General features: G+C 37.9%; 1 pseudogene; it reads left to right on the forward strand.

Annotated features, from left to right (window-relative positions):
- The first annotated feature begins 1,478 nt into the window (after nucleotides 1–1,478).
- Gm5867 lies at nucleotides 1,479–2,225 on the forward strand (annotated as a pseudogene).
- The last annotated feature ends 17,156 nt before the right edge of the window (nucleotides 2,226–19,381 follow it).

Raw genomic sequence — 19,381 nt, forward strand, 5'->3', positions numbered from 1 at the left:
TCTTTGCTGGATTGTCTTAAGAGTTGCAAGCTGTAAAAGGGCTTTAATAAACAGTAATAATTAATACTACTAATAAACAAAATACGTGCAATATGATCGCATTTGTAACTTTGAAGTCTTGGATATAAAGATGTCATCCTTCCTCCTAGTACGTAGAAGATGTTTTTCATGCAGAAACTTTGTTTTCTGTTTTCAGGAAACAGAATGAAGGTCGGAGTGATTTATTTGTAAACTGCTGTTTGTTTTTATAAATGCCCCTAACTAGTAATATGTCAGAGTATCAATGTTGTGACTCCTGTGAAAGTTAGGCCCACAGGGATGGCTGCAAAGGGATATGTGAAGCTGAGGGTGGTAGAAACTTAAACTTTATGAGTACAGTTTCAGAAATGTGTGAACCTAGTATGCTCCTTTAGCTAGTTTCCCATGTACAGAGATTTGAACTCCTAATGTCAGCTCACCCCTATCCCAATGTTTTCAACCAAATGTAACTTGAATCTCAAGACCAGCAGGAAAGAAGAGCTGAACAGTGTCTCGTTGCTTTCCATTCTTGTTCATACCCTCTCCCTTTGCGATTTCTGTAACCTGCACCTTAATCAGACATGGTTAAAGATACTTACATTTCTGAAACTTTCCCCAGGCCTGAAAATGACTTGCATTTCCCTGTTGTGTCTTGAAAATTTCATAGCAGAAGATAAATAAGGAGTAAATCTTTGAATTCAGAACAAATGAGTGAATGAACATATGGAAAATGTTGTTCAAGAACATGATGAAGAAAAATATTATTCTTGAAAAATATTTGCATAAATTGTTTTAAAACATTAACAGCATTGACAATTGGGTTTCAGTCGTTTGATAAGCCATTACAGTAGGGAAAGCACATAACCAACTGACCTCCTAAATCTCTTCTATAATTTTTGATAATAAAGAATTGCATCCTAAAGGCTCCTTTCTTACTCTAAATGCATTTTAATATTCGATGTCTCTTTTATAAAAACTAGAGCTAGGTATCTCTACCTGAACAGGAGACAGGGCAAGGAATAATGAGGATCTGACATTTGCAAAGAAAAGGCTGAGCTCACTCTTGATGACCCAGCCACAAAAACAGAAGACCCGAAGAGAAAGCAGTTAAGGATGATTGTCAAGCACACTGCTGAAAGAGGTATTATAACTCATGTGCTGCAAAAAGCATCACATTGAGAATAATGGTGACAGGCTTTATCAAGATCAGACCAGAGGAGATGCAGTAAATGTCCTAGTAGTTCAGTGATAGGATGTGTTTCTCCTTTAATTTTATTAAATTATTCTATGCTTAGTAAAAGTGACCTCGATCCAGCAGGACAGCAAACTATGGAAGGCAACATAGTTCGCAAGAAGACTTGGGAGTCACCTGCTCATCGAGGTGGACCACAATACATGCTTCTAGCTACACAAGGGTGTAACATCTTTTTAGAATAGAGCCGCTGTCAGAGGCGCGTTGTATGCTGAGCAGCTGTCCTCGCCTGCTGCCGCACGTCCTGGTCCCGAGCTGCCTGCCGCTGACCCGCAGACTGCTGCTCTTCCCACCACATGAAGCCATTGGTCTTGTTCATTTTGGGCGGGCCCGGTGCGGGCAAGGGGACCCAGTGTGTGTGCATTGTCGAGAAATATGGCTCCACACACCTTTCTGCAGGAGAGCTTCTTCGTGATGAAAGGAAGAATCCAGACTCTCAGTATGATGAGCTTATTGAAAAGTACATTAAAGAAGGAAAGATTGTACCAGTTGAGATAACCATCAGTTTATTAAGGAGGGAAATGGACCAAACAATGGCTGCCAATGCTCAGAAGAATAAATTCTTGATTGATGGATTTCCGAGAAATCAAGACAACGTTCAAGGCTGGAACAAAACCATGGATGGAAAAGCAGATGTATCTTTTGTTCTGTTTTTTGACTGTAATAATGAGATCTGTATTGAACGATGTCCTGAAAGGGGAAAAAGTAGTGGTAAGAGTGACGACAACAGAGAGAGCTTGGAAAAGAGAATTCAGACTTACTTTGAATCACCAAAACCAATTATTGACTTATATGAAGAAATGGGGAAAGTCAAGAAGATAGATGTTTCTAAGTCTGTTGATGAAGTTTTTGGTGAAGTTGTGAAGATTTTTGACAAAGAAGGCTAACTAACCCTGAAGACATCTTTGAAATCATGCTTGAATATTGCTTTGATAGCTGCTATCATGGCCCCTTTTAAGGCAGTTTTAACCTTTCAAAATTACATCTCAATTAATGTCTAGAAATATATAGTAAGACAAATTAAATTATGTGTTTTTTTAAATTTGTGGTCACTGTGCACAGTGAATTCAGGTTTAAATCATTTTAGGTATTATGGTGCTCACAACATGAAGAAGCATATCAGCTAATTCTTGTTTGTGGTAAAGACTACCCTTTTTATCCCTTTTATGTCTGTGCCTTCGGTGAGCTAATTTTTTTAGTATGCATGTATATCCTTTTTGTAATTGCAGTGTGTTGGGATTTGGGATTTCCACTTCCTCTTGCTGCACATTTAAAATTTTCAACCCGCTAAGTGAATTTGTGGACCAAATTTAAAGGAATTTTATGTGTAGCTGGCTCTTGCTCAAGGTGTTTAGTAAACATACTCATAAAATGGACTCCTAGCAATGCTCTGTTTATCAGATGACTGACCATTTCCTGTTGAAAGTTAAAACTTAGAGTCTGATTTATTACAGCTTGTACAACGTTGTATGATAGGGCATAGTCTTTGCTTCCAAGGTTTGAGTCAGGGAACAGGGCTTCAGAGCCTGGGCAGGATTGTCAGCTTTCTTCTGACATAGTCTGTGGGGCAAGGGTCACAAGTAGTGACTTGTATTCCTGTGCTCTGTGACACAGGACTAGTCATCATAAACTGATGTAACAAGAGTTCCTACCAGTAGACCCTTGACACGAATTCACTAGTTTACGGTAATTTGATTCAGTTCTTGTTTTAATAATAGTTCAAAGTTTTTTTTTTTTTTTTGTTTTGTTTTCTTAGACTAAATATAGAGTAAATTAGATAAAGCAATCTAGTGGTTAAAATTCCCATTTGTATTTTATTTTCTGGAATATGTTTTTCATGGTTACTTGTTTTAAAAGATTTTAGAAATCATTGCACTTTGGTCAGAAAAAATAATAAATATATCTTATAAATGTTTAAAAAAGAATAGAGCCTTTCATATGCCTGTAATAATTATAATTGCTCTTTATATTTATTAATAACCTACCCATTGACCACTCCTGGCATTTGAGGTTTGCTCACAGATTTCCAGACACTAAGAAAAGTTTCTTCCTTCAGCTGTCGGATTACTAGGCATGGGAAAAAAATCCACTAAGAAATGTGAATCTATCCTACGTAGGTTTCACAATAGTGGCTATTACACTGTAAATCGATACATGTACTTAGCAATGCTTTCAAGAGAACAAAGGTGAAATAGTTAGAACCAAAAGTTAAGACCAAAAGATCCAAAAGCAATAATAATTCATTTTTATGTTACTTTTGTTCTATGACCTGTTTCTACATGCTACTGTATGGGTTGTTCAGAAGCACAAGGGTATCATGTTAAATAGACAACACAAGCAGGAATGAGTTCATGTTCCATTTGCCAAGCTGTATGCCCCCAACAAAAAGCCACAATTCCTTTAAGGCAGTCATCTTTTTGAAAATTTTGTGAAGCTTCTCTATGAGTTTACAGTAGCTTTGTCCATTTCTCTTATCTAATGCTGCAATGCTCTACCTAATATGGGAAGAAAGGTCCCCAGGAAAACTGCTAGTAAGACCCCCTTTTCTCTTCCAGAGATATTTAGTATTATTCATGATGGCAACGGGTCCAGTTCAAACATTCAATGCCTCAGATCCCTTCTCAGAAGTGGTATGAGTGTGTGTGTGTGTGTGTGTGTGTGTGTGTGTGTGTGTGTGTGCACCCACACTATGAAAAGCCTGAGACTTTGTAAGAAATATTTGTTCTTTTGATGTAGATGGTTATGTTTCTTATCTTTAATTTACCTTTTTTATTTCAAATAACAATCTACTGAGAATGCCTCCACTGTGTTGTGATTAGATAACAACACAATGAAAAGCACACGACCACCTAGGAGGACCCTCCTTGGAGATGAAAAGTCTCAGGACATTAACAGCATCCTGGAAACATACTTCATAAATGTTTTTCCCATACCCAGACTGTCTTCTCACATAAAACACTATACCACTCTGCTAAGTCACTGTGTAGTGGTTACTAACAAGCCTATTTTGTCTATACTCTGGAAGAGATGGGTAAGAAAGCTCTTTCAAGATTTTATGTCCCTTGGCCTGGAAGTGGTAGTACATGCCTTTAATACCAGCACTTGGGAGGCAGAGGCAGGCAGATTTCTGAGTTCGAGGCCAGCCTGGTCTACAAAGTGACTTTCAGGACAGCCAGGACTACACAGAGAAACCCTGTCTTGAAAAACAAAAACAAAAACAAAACAAAACAAACAAACAAACAAAAAACAGAAAAAAAAGATTTTATGTTCCAAACATTTATTGCACATAATATTTAATCTAGTTCAAAAGTCTCATAATTAATTTCGAGGAGGAGCTAGTTCATTGGCTTTCTCATGAATACATAATTTAGTTAGATTTTAATTAAACAGGGTACATGTATTGTTTATAACAAATTATGAGTTTTCCCAAAGTCTTGGTAAGATTCCAAGGAAAGGGCAACAACAGTTAACATTTTGCTGAGCACTGCTGTTTTCTCTGTTTAATATGCTTCGGATGCAGAACCTTTTACATAGATTCTGGCACATGTTCAGTAAATATTGAATAATGATTATGGTGATGACCATATATCAATGGTTTTTAACAATTTCCAAAAGAACAATTTATGCTGCAGACAAAAATAGAATGGATAAATTATGCATCCTGGTGCTACACATCCTCCAACATGAATTCTTTCTATTTTAGAAGCCAATGTTTCTTGCCTCGTGAAGAGTGGAAAGTTTCTGAAAGCCAGTGCAACATCTAAAAGGAGAATAATGAACCAGTGACTAAGCTTTGTGCCTTATTTGAACTCTAGGGGGCAGTGTTTTTTATTCTGAGTGACTACGCTTTGAACAATACATTGCTCAGACATTTAAATGTCTCTTCTGGTTTGTTCTCCAAATTTGATACCTCTGGAAATGGAAACTTAAATTAGGATCATTACCTTTCCTAAAATTGGTCATGGTCTTCTGGTAAAATATACTTATTTGTATATTAAAGCAAAGAAGATCTAGTAATTGAGGTGATCAATTGAAATATATGAATAAAAGCAACAAGGAAATGAATCAGAGGGGCCAGTATAGTAGTTAAATGTGTTGAGCATGTGTAAGACCTTAGGTCCAGACTCAGTGCTGAAGAAAGACAAAGAGAAAGATGATAGAGAGAGCAAAAACAGGAAAGAGAGAATGGAAGAAAGGAGATGGATTGGAAGGAGAAAAGGAGAAGAAAGATCATAATATTAATAGGAAAATTTATGCCCTTTAATCTCAGATGAAATAACTGAGCAAAAGTAATTTAAAAATAATAATAGAAGGTAAGAAAGACTGAATAGCTCATAGGTAGGAAAGCTTATACAGAGCAAAGAATTTCCTTTCATATCTTGTTTATAAAACTTTTCAAACAGTACCTTGAATTCAGCCACAAAGAATATCAACTATTTCTCTAAGATGGAATGAAAACCTGCATTCTCTCATGACAGTGCAATTAATCTATAAATGAATAAATGTGTTAAATATGAAATAGACCACTTTGAAATGCTATCAAACGTTAAGGAAAAATGTCTTTCAAATTATAACATTTCCACAACTCCTCATTGGTCTACTTGTCCAAGATATTGGTAACTAATACTCCCTCTAAACTTCTGAAGATTAACTATAAACTCTATATGTAGAAGTGAGAATGATATTTTCCTTTCTGACTCACTTCATAACACACAATGTATTCTTATATTATCCATAAAACGATTTTATCTTTTAATGTCAGAATAATCTTCCCATATACACAGCCTCCAAATGTGAGGATTACTAACAAAAGCCACCACACTAACTTCTGACAAAATGTCATAAAAGAATTAAACACTGGGCCCATTTTACTCAGACTTAATTTATTTTTCTGAATTTGTTGTTTCTAAATTTATCATTTATTTCACCCAATAATGCATCACTTTTGAACATGAGGAAAGAAATTATGAAACCTGAACACTTAATGAATGTGAATATAATTATGCAAATGTCATAAAAACCATTTTATTAGGTACTAAATTCTCCTAACTTAATGTACACTAAGACAAGTGGCTAACATCGTCTCTGAGTATGTGCACAAACCTTGAAAACATTAATTTCCATTAAGAATATTATAAGGGTTCTAAGGATATTATCATCAGTCTCAGAGTTTAAATTTGTATTATGCATGCTAACAAATTGGCTCCATTTGTTTTCCTCTGACAATGTTCTTCCATACACAGAGCCACTAGGGCTCCAAAAGGAACACACTATGCAAAGCTGCCATAGTTTTATTTACATAGAATTATATACTATAACACATCTTTCTACAAAATATAAACAAATTGTGTGAACATATTTATAAAATCAAACAGGAAAAGGAGAGATGGGTAAGCTTGAAGAATATTGATCACACAATGCAAGTCAATATTTCAGAGTAATAAGATTTTGACTTTCTGTCTTGCCCATACTGTAGAGTTTATAAGGCCACACTACAGCAACAGTAGAAAACTGAAAAAAAAAGTTCTCTATTCTTGAAAATTAAAATATTGTGTGTGTGTGTGTGTGTGTGTGTGTGTGTGTGTGTGTGTGTGTGTGTGTGTGTACATATATAGATAGATATTATTTTTTAAATTCTGGAATAGACTTTCTGCTCATGTATGTTTTTCTAAGAGTTCTCAAATTTGGCAGCTGAGCCAATTAGAAGTTCAATCTTTTCACAGCTGTAAACAATAGTATGTTAAACTCACTTTATAGTATAAATTACTTTTGAGCAATGATAGTCTGCAAATTTCAGTTAAAAGGTCTTTGGGAAAGACTGAATATGTCAGAAAGCCATGCTAAAATAATCCATTTTGCACTGTGCTAGAATGTTCTGAGAAAAGTGGTATAGGAAGGCTTGGGAGGATATGTTTGGAGGAGAGAGAGACCAAATGAAATACTACTGGGATACATTTGTCCATCCTTATGAGTAGGAATGGCCCTCATAGGCTCATTTATTTGAATATTTGGACATTAGGGCATTGTGCTACTTGATAAATATTAGGAGGTGGGCCCTTGTTGGAATAGATGTGCCCTTATCAGAGGAAGTATAATAACAAACTAAACTGTATGCCAAGCTCCAATTAAATGTTTTCCTTTAAAAGAGTGGCCATGGCCGTGTTGACTCTTCAGAGCAATAGAACACTAATAGAACACTAATTCTTCTGCTGCATTGTCTTTTCATGAGAAGAATATATCTCTACTCACCCCAGAGAGGGACTCAACCACAGGCCAAAGAAATTATGCTAGTGGAGACTAACAGGTAGAAACAATGAATTTAGCTGGGAAGTTTGTGCCTGTGTGTGCGTAAACATGTACACATATGCACCTCAGTGTATATCTGTGTATCAATGACAGAAAATTTAAATATTTATCTGGAGGTACAAATGGGCTTTGTGTGTCCATCCCTGTTCCATGGTTGAACATTAATAAGGCCAAACTTTTGAAGGTACTCAGAGCCTTCGAGCAATCAGGGGGGCAATGTCCACACTACTCTCAGTCTCTATTCTCAGTCTACAAATTTGAAATGTTTCCATTATGGTCCCAACATATGACTGTATGTTTTTCCCAGTCATCAGGGTGTTAAAAGTTCTCACATAAGCCAGTTGAAAAGCAGTTGCTATGTCTGGTTCACTAAGCCTGGCTCTAGGAAAACAAGATAAACAAGACAGGCAACAGACATACTTGAGATAGGTAGCCTAAGTTTCAAAAACTTTGATTTCAGATAACTCACTCAAGCTAGCATGCTGATGCTAGCTGTGAGATAATTGGAGGGGACTAGCTGAAATGTTGGAATACAGCCAAGATAGTTAAGTTTAACAGCCTACCCAAGAGACTCTCTTGGTCTGTCACTCAAGGCTTGGGGCTCACTGTTCCCGGACATCACTGTTGCTGGATACTGCACTGTTCAGAAGAACATTAGTCTTCAAACTTCCTTCCTGAAGCTGTAGTTTCCTGCATTTGTTATAGCTGCCATCTCTGAATGTTGGATGACAATTCTGTTTTTTGTTTGTTTGTTTGTTTGTTTCTTGTTGTTTTTTTTGTTTTGTTTTTTTTTTCTGGTCCGGGAAGTAGCCAAGCCTCCCATGCAGCACTGTTTGTTCTCTCTCTAATCCCTAACCAACCTTTTCTTTCTTAACTTCTCTCAGATGAAAGCTGTGTTCAGTCCTCTTTCATTTAAGTTGAAGATAATTAAAAAGCTGCTATCAGACACAGTCTCCAGACCCTGCCAACATGAAAGTGTCCTTATGAAATTCTTGTATAAATTTTCTCCCCATGAATAGGAGACAATGAAAGTTGCGTAATTTTAATTTAACGGTGTAGTTCAAAATTAATTACCAGGATCTATGTCAGATCCAAAGACTTCCTTTCCCTAAAATGACAGTCTTCGTGATCCTGCCCTAAACAGAGGCACTCTGGCTAGATAAACAGAAGAATTGCAATCAAGTAAATAAGTTTTCTGTTTACTAGAAAGGCAGATTTCATACGGTGGATTGTGTCACCAGGAACTTCCTTAATCTCCTGAAACATTCTTAATCGTCCCCCAAATGTCATTTACTTCTTGCAAGTGTACAGAGTTCTGAATCATTCTGTATTAATCCAGGACAGCATCAGTATCAGCCCAAAATCCTGCCCTGCGGACTGTGATACAGAATCTCCTCACTTTCCACCCCTTTGGCCCTCTGATCTTCAGTAAATCTTTCTTTCTGCCCATGGCGTAGTCTAGTTCAGTAGTTTCTCTGTGTCATTGCTTATACTTTAGTTTTGAAAAATCATGAAGTTATATAATGCTAGAATAGATAAGTTAACCATACAGTACTTGAAGGAAAAACAATGTAATAAAATACTTTTAAATGTATTCTTTTTTAGAAAAAAGACAGATTCTTCCTTTGTGTACAAAGATGGCTAGTCCACAGAAAAGGCAAACTTAGTACAATTTGGACAATACAGTTTATCGTGTCACTGGAAAGCACCCAATTCATTTAAATAAAAAAAAAAGACAACACTAAAACCTATTTGGTGTAGATGCAACGATAGAGCAATGGAGCTGGTGTTGTGTGATAGAAGATAGAGAACCTGAACTGTAAAAACAAATGGATAAACTCACTTCTGTCCATGTATCATAGATAGGAAGAAAGAAAGCAGGGCGTGGGGGGAGATAGATCGAAGCTCTTCTATATGAAATCATGACACCCAAATCTCTATCAGGGAAGACAGAAAACCCCTGTGATCCTGTTAGAGAAGAAACTTTGTTACTTCTGCAATTTAATTACATTCAGTGCACTTCTGAAGGACTACAAAAAAAAAAGAGAGAGAGAGACAAAAAGCTATTCTGTAGAGGTTTTTATATGACCAAAATAACCGACAGCCTTTCACAAAGTAGGACCTGGGGCGTTAAGAGTCAAGGTTGGACTGAAAGCAGTAGTCAGCACACTGGTAGAATGTTTCTTTTAAGTACAGAAGAGAATCATATCTTTCACTAAATGACCCAGAGGAAACTGCCTCATGTGTCCAGGGACCCACAGAAAACTATGAAATTCAAAAACAACCAGGGATTTACCCCCCATGTACTGGCTACAAGGAGAGAACAGAAGAAAGGAGAACATAAAGTCTGGTGAAAGAAAACTGGAGTTGAAGATCCGCTCTTTTGGGCAAACTCAATAGCATGTAGGGTTTTTCTCCCTGACTCAATTACATTATCCGAGTTATAGTGCTGACCCAGTTCCATTTTTGTTTTCCTCTACCATTACTTTTGCAAGGAATTAATTTGATTTAATTTTTAAAGTACTTTATAGGTCATCAAGAGCTTATACTTTAAAATTTTAAGGTCATAGAGTAATTAAATTAGTAAATATGTAATTATTGATAAAATCATTGGTTTAACTTCTTATGTCTTTCTTTTGTAAATAAATCAATTTTTAATTTACATCCAATGGTTTTCTTTCCTAGACAATATGGTTTCCTTTTTTAAAAATAGATATTTCTTTATTTACGTTTCAAATGTTATCCCCTTTCCTAGTTTCCCCTCCCAAAATCACCTATCCCCTCCCCTCTCCCCCTGCTCACCAACTTGCCCACTCCTGCTTCCTGGCATAGAACCTTCACAGGACCAAGGGCCATCCTCTGCTACATTTGCAACAAGAGCCATGAGTCCCACCATATGTTTTTCTTGATTGGTGGTTTAGTCCCAGGGAGCTCTCAGGGTACTGGTTAGTTCATATTGTTGTTCCTCCTATGGGGCTGCTAACCCTTTCAGCTACGTGGGAGTACCCAAGATACAATTTGAAAAACACATGAAACTCAACAAGAAGGAAGGCCAAAGTGTGGATACTTCATTCCTTCTTAGAAGGGGGAACAAAATACCTATGGAAGGAGTTACAGAGACAAAGTTTGGAGCAGAGACCAAACCATCCAGAGACTGCCCGACTTGGGGATCCATCCCATAAAAAAAAATAAAAAAACAGACACTATTGTGGATGCCAACAAGAGCTTGCTGACAGGAGCCTTGTATAGCTGTCTCCTGAGAGGCTCTGCCAGTGCCCGACAAATACAGAAATGGATTCTCACAGCCATCCATTGAACGGAGCACAGGGTCAACAACATGATTTTCATTTGATTTGTGCCTTGAATTAAAGTGTATGTATCACTGACTGTTCTTATTGTTGTGACCAAATTCCTCACAGAAACACCTCACACTATCTGTGTGAGATTTATATTGCCTCATGGTTCCAAGTGTTATCCATTCGTTGTCCTGGGGAAGGCCTCCTTTTGACACTTGGAAATCTCTGCCCATACTCTAGGGAACTTACCATGTGACTTGTTTACATCTTGAAGGTTTACAGTAAACAATTGGGCCAAAAAACAAAGAAGATATTACCTTTAAGGCCAAGAGTCCACTTCTGCCAGGTGCTCATCATTCCAAATATATGGCAGTGTCCCAAACAGTGCCACTACCTGGGAGCTAAGTGCTAACTCTTAAGCCTGTGAGGGTGTTTCATATTAAACTTATTTTTTAAAAAATTACTTTTAAAAGAAAACCACTAAAAATAATAATAGACATACATACTTAAAGAAAACTAAGAAAACAAAAGTCTCACATTTTAGGTGAGGTTATATGCTACAAATATTAAAACAATGTTAAGAATATGCTTTTAAAAACTTTCAACTCTATAAAATGAGAAATTAATTAGGTACCACACTGAGAAGAAAACACTCCTCATGGCCTAGTCAGCCATCAATTGGAGGAGACTCCCTTGGTCTTATTAAGATTATATGCCCCAGTACAGGGGAATGCCAGGGCCAAAAAGAAGGAGTGGGTGGGTTGGGGAGCAGGGTGGTATAGGAGACTTTTGGAGAGGAAACTAGGAAAGGGGATAGCATTTGAAATGTAAATGAAGAGAATATCTAATAAAAAAATTAAATAATATTAGGAAACAGGGTTAGAGCAGCTAAAATAGCTATCTGAGCTATTCATGAACAGCAACAGGAACTTCACTTGACCTTATAGTCCTTCACCCTGATTCTAGAATACTGACCCCTCCATCACTCTGTTCCAATTTCCCCATACAATATCTTTCAGTATATAACCACCACTTTTTGTTTTGATTTGAACTTGAATTGTACCCTCAAATGGCTCCTGTACTGGAGCTGTGGTCACCAGTTATCAGTATGACTTTGGGAGGTTCTGGAAACATTAGAAAGCAGGGCTTAGCTGTGTCCCTGGAGAGTGTGTTTTTGAGAATGTTTCTTTCTGCAGGCTGCCTCCCTTTCCGTTTCTAGCTTCTATGATTTGGGCATTCTCTCCCGCTCACTCCCACTGCCCTCATCCCCGGAGCAGTGGTTCTGGCTGACCTTAGACTGAAGTCATTGAAACCATGAGCTAACAAAATAGACTCTTTGTCCCTTAGGTTCCTTCTTTCAGGTATTTAGGCACAGTAAGCAACCCAAGTCTAACTGCCACATTCTTCTTACAGGGTCAACTTTAGCAAAGCTTCTGGAACAAACAGCATCTGTCTCCTTCACCCTACCACACTGAAGGCTAAACAACATGCCTTTCTATTCATTTCTGAGATGCTTAGCATAGGGTCATGTCTTGATGCTTCTAGGTGCCAAGTGATGCTCGGTCATCATTCTCATGGAATATTTCTACTCACATTTACTAGAACCTTAAATGGATTTTTCCTACTGTTCTGTATGAACGTGTTCATTCTCATCAGTTTAACAATTCTTAAATCTGTGTTAATTAGAGAAAGAGGGAGAAGGAAGAGGGTGAAATGGGGAAGAGTAGTGGAGAATAGTAGAGGAAAGGCAATGGAAGGAGAGGGAAGGGAAGAGGAGAAGACAGAGGAGAGGGGAGAGGAGGGGAGGAGATATTCAGACTAAGATGTGTGCTGGCTCTGATGTCAAGGATCAGTCAGTCTGCTTTCCAAGATATTCTGACACTTTCAGCTAAGAATTCCCAAGGGAATCCCCTTGTCCTAGGTCTGTCTGGTCCAGATCTCTTCCTGCTATTTTTAGTAACACTTTTTTTTTTCTTAAAGCACCTACTAACCTTGTTCTATTCCCAAATTGGTTAATATCAGGCTAATTACTTCCTTTTATAAGAACTTCTATACACATTTCTGAGAACATGCCTGAGCTTACTTTAATGGAGAAACTTTTTCTCCTATGTTCCTATAACTCTACCACAAGGTTTGTAGGTTGCTAAATTTTCCATAGATGCCATTTTAATATAAACCATTTATTCCAAATGTTTCCAAAGAGATGCTTGAAAATACTTACCAGTGGTTTATCTCTAGTTTTTAGAGATTAAAATAACCCCCAGGTTAAATCTTTCCTTCATATGGAAGAAAAAATTCCCCTTGTTATAAAACACATGCAAATACACTATTCTTACTAATTTTAATATATTGACTGACACTCGCAAAATATAAAAATTGCATTCTATTTATCTATATGTAAATATTATTTAACACTGAATTTAATATAATGTTAAGTAAATTATGGATGCCAATGAAATAAGACCAAACATACATCATACTTGAATATTTTCCAAACTTTCTAAAATTATAGGGATTTAAAAATCTATTTTTTTATGCCCCAGTACAGGGGAATACCAGGGCCAGGAAGCAGGAGTGGATGGGTTGGGGAGCAGAGGGAGGGGAGAGGGTGTATGGACTTTCAGGAGAGCATTTGAAATGTAAATGAAGAAAATATCTAATAAAAAATTCTATTCTTTAACAGACAGTAGTAACAGCACTTATAACAGCAATGCTGTCCACTTCAATCACAGCTGTTAGCTTTGATATTCACAAGTTATGGCTTCTAATGAACTTAGAGCAACAATTCAAAGCATATATATTCATGATGTACATTTCTCAAATGCAAATAGAAACAGAATGTGGTATAGGCATGATAGTATCCATAAATTGGAGTGAAATAATAAGCTGTTGATTGTATCATGTCTTTGCTATTTTGTAGATTCTTCTTTCCCCATTTTTTTATTATCCAGTTTCACCCCTGTCACTAGACAGGGGAGAACAAAGGATAGAGGGAGAGATAGAGACCCTTGAGCCTAATTTCATTCTTTTTTCTTCTTTGCTTGTAGCCGGTATTTGCTACTGTGTGGGATCTTCTTTTACCACCCTTATACCCCGGTATCAACCCCTATTATTAGGTAGGAGAGAAAAAATGGTAAACTGGGGAAAAAGAGGTAGAAATCCTTGAATCTAATTTCTTTCTTCTTCATTGAGCACGATTACTAACCAATTGCAGACAACACCCCTAAGCAACAAACAACCATCCACCCAGCTCTCATATTAATATACCTTTGAAAAATTCTGAGAATTCCAAATATCATACAATTGCAGAAACTATCTGCAGCTGGCAAAATCATGCATATGCAAATTACAGTCAGCTGCTGCAGACAGTCCAGAGCATCCCCATATCCCCCACACCTGGGAATAAAATGAAAATGTGTTTTTATATTTCTGTGGCTTTATTTTTTTAAAGAAACCAAAAATCTAGAATTCTCACTACAACTAATACCCAAAGAAAGAGAAAATTTAGAATTTCCAAGGTAGAAAATATTTTATAAGAATTGGAATATATAGTAAAAATCTTTGTGATCACCCAAAATTTGTTTTCATATTACATTTTCTCTTTAAATGAATTCAAAATTATTCATTTAAAGAGAAAATGCAACGGACTAAGTTCTCAACCATATTTTAAAGCATAACCTACAAAATTAAAGGATATATTGAGTAAACATGGCATCCATAGTTTTTAAAAAATAAAATTAGACTTAGAAATATTATAATTACATGTCTAATAGTTGCTTGTGAGAAATCTAAAAAGTTTAAAAAAAAACAGACTAAATAAAATAATCTTTCTCTATCTTAAAGACAGTGATATATTTTGTTTTTACTTGCTTTGTTTCTTTCAATATTTTTAACCCCAGAGTTAATGAAAAGTATTTACTGCTGTTTATTATTATTTCCCATGCAATTGATTTATTTACAACGAATTAAAACTCAATTATAAGCAGCCTCCTCAAGTAAAGTATATTTGGCCGATAGATAGATAGATAGATAGATAGATAGATAGATAGTATATATATGTGAAAACTAACCCTAGAGCCTTAAGAGACTTTTGTCTTCTTAAGGAAGAGCTGAGAATAGATTGATGCCATTGGGGAAAAACAGTACCAAAAGAAGGCCAAGAGTAAACTTCTTTGGACTCACTATGCTCAAGTGAATTGGCTGAAAAATCCATCCTTCTCTTGGTATTGTTTTTCCCCAATGGCATCATTCCATTTTCAGTTCTTCCTTAGGAAGACAAAAGTCTCCTAAGGCTCCATGGTTCATTTTCATTTATAAACATTTATAGAAAATGTCTTCAGCAATGTTCTACAGGAAGGGTTCCATTGGGGTCCTTCCCTGTTCTCAAGGATATATAGGACTGATCATTCATATTGAATCATCTGGGCATAAAGCAGAATCTAAAAACTTGGTGAACTTGGTGAAATTTTTAGCCAGGGAGTGAGTATGTTTTGATATTTAAGAACAGAATACAAAGACCAAGCTTTATGTCACATTTTGGCTTCTAAGGAAATATTGTGTAGTACAGTAGACTTGTGTTTGCATTTGTATCAATCTCACAGTCTAGGTAAATTGTCAAAAAGGTCACAAACTAAAAGAGTATATGGACACAAACATATTCAGAGGTTAAGCTTGAGATAATATTTTCAAGAGATGGAATTTCAATGACTTCATATTCTACTGGAAAGTCAATATCATAGACTCCAATTAAGATAGTACTCAGTGTGTAAAGCTAAGAGGTACTTTCACTTTAAAAAAAGAATTCATTACTCTGTATCTAATGACTTCAAATCCTTTTTGGTTATACACTGAAATAAGGAAGGCTTCTCATCTTCAAAGTCAAGTTCAATAATACATAGGGTATGAGACAAATTGTCATCCAAGATTAACATATACTTTTGCAATTGAGGTAAGGCTGTTGCTTTTGAGGATATTCAATGTCTTTTGAATTTTTTTCAACAAGATCAAACTGCACAAGTCCAGACTTTAAAAGGGAATTTGTGCCCTATAACAATTTGTAAAGAAGTTGGATTGGCTTCCACTCGACTCGAGACTCGAGCCCCGGGCTACCTTGCCAGCAGAGTCTTGCCCAACACCCGCAAGGGCCCACACGGGACTCCCCACGGGACCCTAAGACCTCTGGTGAGTGGACCACAGTGCCTGCCCCAATCCAATCGCGCGGAACTTGAGACTGCGGTACATAGGGAAGCAGGCTACCCGGGCCTGATCTGGGGCACAAGTCCCTTCCGCTCGACTCGAGACTCGAGCCCCGGGCTACCTTGCCAGCAGAGTCTTGCCCAACACCCGCAAGGGTCCACACGGGACTCCCCACGGGACCCTAAGACCTCTGGTGAGTGGATCACAGTGCCTGCCCCAATCCAATCGCGCGGAACTTGAGACTGCGGTACATAGGGAAGCAGGCTACCCGGGCCTGATCTGGGGCACAAGTCCCTTCCACTCGACTCGAGACTCGAGCCCCGGGCTACCTTGCCAGCAGAGTCTTGCCCAACACCCGCAAGGGCCCACACGGGACTCCCCACGGGACCCTAAGACCTCTGGTGAGTGGAACACAGCGCCTACCCCAATCCAATCGCGTGGAACTTGAGACTGCGGTACATAGGGAAGCAGGCTACCCGGGCTTGATCTGGGGCACAAACCCCTTCCACTCCACTCGAGCCCCGGCTACCTTGCCAGCTGAGTCGCCTGACACCCGCAAGGGCCCACACAGGATTCCACACGTGATCCTAAGACCTCTAGTGAGTGGAACACAACTTCTGCCAGGAGTCTGGTTCGAACACCAGATATCTGGGTACCTGCCTTGCAAGAAGAGAGCTTGCCTGCAGAGAATACTCTGCCCACTGAAACTAAGGAGAGTGCTACCCTCCAGGTCTGCTCATAGAGGCTAACAGAGTCACCTGAAGAACAAGCTCTTAACAGTGACAACTAAAACAGCTAGCTTCAGAGATTACCAGATGGCGAAAGGCAAACGTAAGAATCCTACTAACAGAAATCAAGACCACTCACCATCATCAGAACGCAGCACTCCCACCCCACCTAGTCCTGGGCACCCCAACACAACCGAAAATCTAGACCCAGATTTAAAAACATTTCTCATGATGATGATAGAGGACATCAAGAAGGACTTTCATAAGTCACTTAAAGATTTACAGGAGAGCACTGCTAAAGAGTTACAGGCTCTTAAAGAAAAGCAGGAAAACACAGCCAAACAGGTGATGGAAATGAACAAAACCATACTAGAACTAAAAGGGGAAGTAGACACAATAAAGAAAACCCAAAGCGAGGCAACGCTGGAGATAGAAACCCTAGGAAAGAGATCTGGAACCATAGATGCGAGCATCAGCAACAGAATACAAGAAATGGAAGAGAGAATCTCAGGTGCAGAAGATTCCATAGAGAACATCGACACAACAGTCAAAGAAAATACAAAATGCAAAAGGATCCTAACTCAAAACATCCAGGTAATCCAGGACACAATGAGAAGACCAAACCTACGGATAATAGGAATTGATGAGAATGAAGATTTTCAACTTAAAGGGCCAGCTAATATCTTCAACAAAATAATAGAAGAAAACTTCCCAAACATAAAAAAAGAGATGCCCATGATCATACAAGAAGCATACAGAACTCCAAATAGACTGGACCAGAAAAGAAATTCCTCCCGACACATAATAATCAGAACAACAAATGCACTAAATAAAGATAGAATATTAAAAGCAGTAAGGGAGAAAGGTCAAGTAACATATAAAGGAAGGCCTATCAGAATTACACCAGACTTTTCACCAGAGACTATGAAAGCCAGAAGAGCCTGGACAGATGTTATACAGACACTAAGAGAACACAAATGCCAGCCCAGGCTACTATACCCGGCCAAACTCTCAATTACCATAGATGGAGAAACCAAAGTATTCCACGACAAAACCAAGTTCACACAATATCTTTCCACGAATCCAGCCCTTCAAAGGATAATAACAGAAAAGAAGCAATACAAGGACGGAAATCACGCCCTAGAACAACCAAGAAAGTAATCATTCAACAAACCAAAAAGAAGACAGCCACAAGAACAGAATGCCAACTCTAACAACAAAAATAAAAGGGAGCAACAATTACTTTTCCTTAATATCTCTTAATATCAATGGACTCAATTCCCCAATAAAAAGACATAGACTAACAGACTGGCTACACAAACAGGACCCAACATTCTGCTGCTTACAGGAAACCCATCTCAGGGAAAAAGACAGACACTACCTCAGAGTGAAAGGCTGGAAAACAATTTTCCAAGCAAATGGACTGAAGAAACAAGCTGGAGTAGCCATTTTAATATCGGATAAAATCGACTTCCAACCCAAAGTTATCAAAAAAGACAAGGAGGGACACTTCATACTCATCAAAGGTAAAATCCTCCAAGAGGAACTCTCAATTCTGAATATCTACGCACCAAATGCAAGGGCAGCCACATTCATTAGAGACACTTTAGTAAACCTCAAAGCATACATTGCACCTCACACAATAATAGTGGGAGACTTCAACACACCACTTTCTTCAAAGGACAGATCGTGGAAACAGAAACTAAACAGGGACACAGTGAAACTAACAGAAGTTATGAAACAAATGGACCTGACAGATATCTACAGAACATTTTATCCTAAAACAAAAGGATATACCTTCTTCTCAGCACCTCACGGGACCTTCTCCAAAATTGACCATATAATTGGTCACAAAACAGGCCTCAATAGATACAAAAATATTGAAATTGTCCCATGTATCCTATCAGACCACCATGGCCTAAGACTGATCTTCAATAACAACATAAATAATGGAAAGCCAACATTCACGTGGAAACTGAATAACACTCTTCTCAATGATACCTTGGTCAAGGAAGGAATAAAGAAAGAAATTAAAGACTTTTTAGAGTTTAATGAAAATGAAGCCACAACGTACCCAAAACTATGGGACACAATGAAAGCATTTCTAAGAGGGAAACTCATAGCGCTGAGTGCCTCCAAGAAGAAACGGGAGACAGCACATACTAGCAGCTTGACAACACATCTAAAAGCCCTAGAAAAAAAGGAAGCAAATTCACCCAAGAGGAGTAGACGGCAGGAAATAATCAAACTCAGGGGTGAAATCAACCAAGTGGAAACAAGAAGAACTATTCAAAGAATTAACCAAACGAGGAGTTGGTTCTTTGAGAAAATCAACAAGATAGATAAACCCTTAGCTAGACTCACTAAAGGGCACAGGGACAAAATCCTAATTAACAAAATCAGAAATGAAAAGGGAGACATAACAACAGATCCTGAAGAAATCCAAAACACCATCAGATCCTTCTACAAAAGGCTATACTCAACAAAACTGGAAAACCTGGACGAAATGGACAAATTTCTGGACAGATACCAGGTACCAAAGTTGAATCAGGATCAAGTTGACCATCTAAACAGTCCCATATCAC

Source organism: Mus musculus, chromosome 5 (genome assembly GCF_000001635.26).
Source record: "Mus musculus strain C57BL/6J chromosome 5, GRCm38.p6 C57BL/6J".
Classification (NCBI taxonomy): Eukaryota; Metazoa; Chordata; class Mammalia; order Rodentia; family Muridae; genus Mus; species Mus musculus.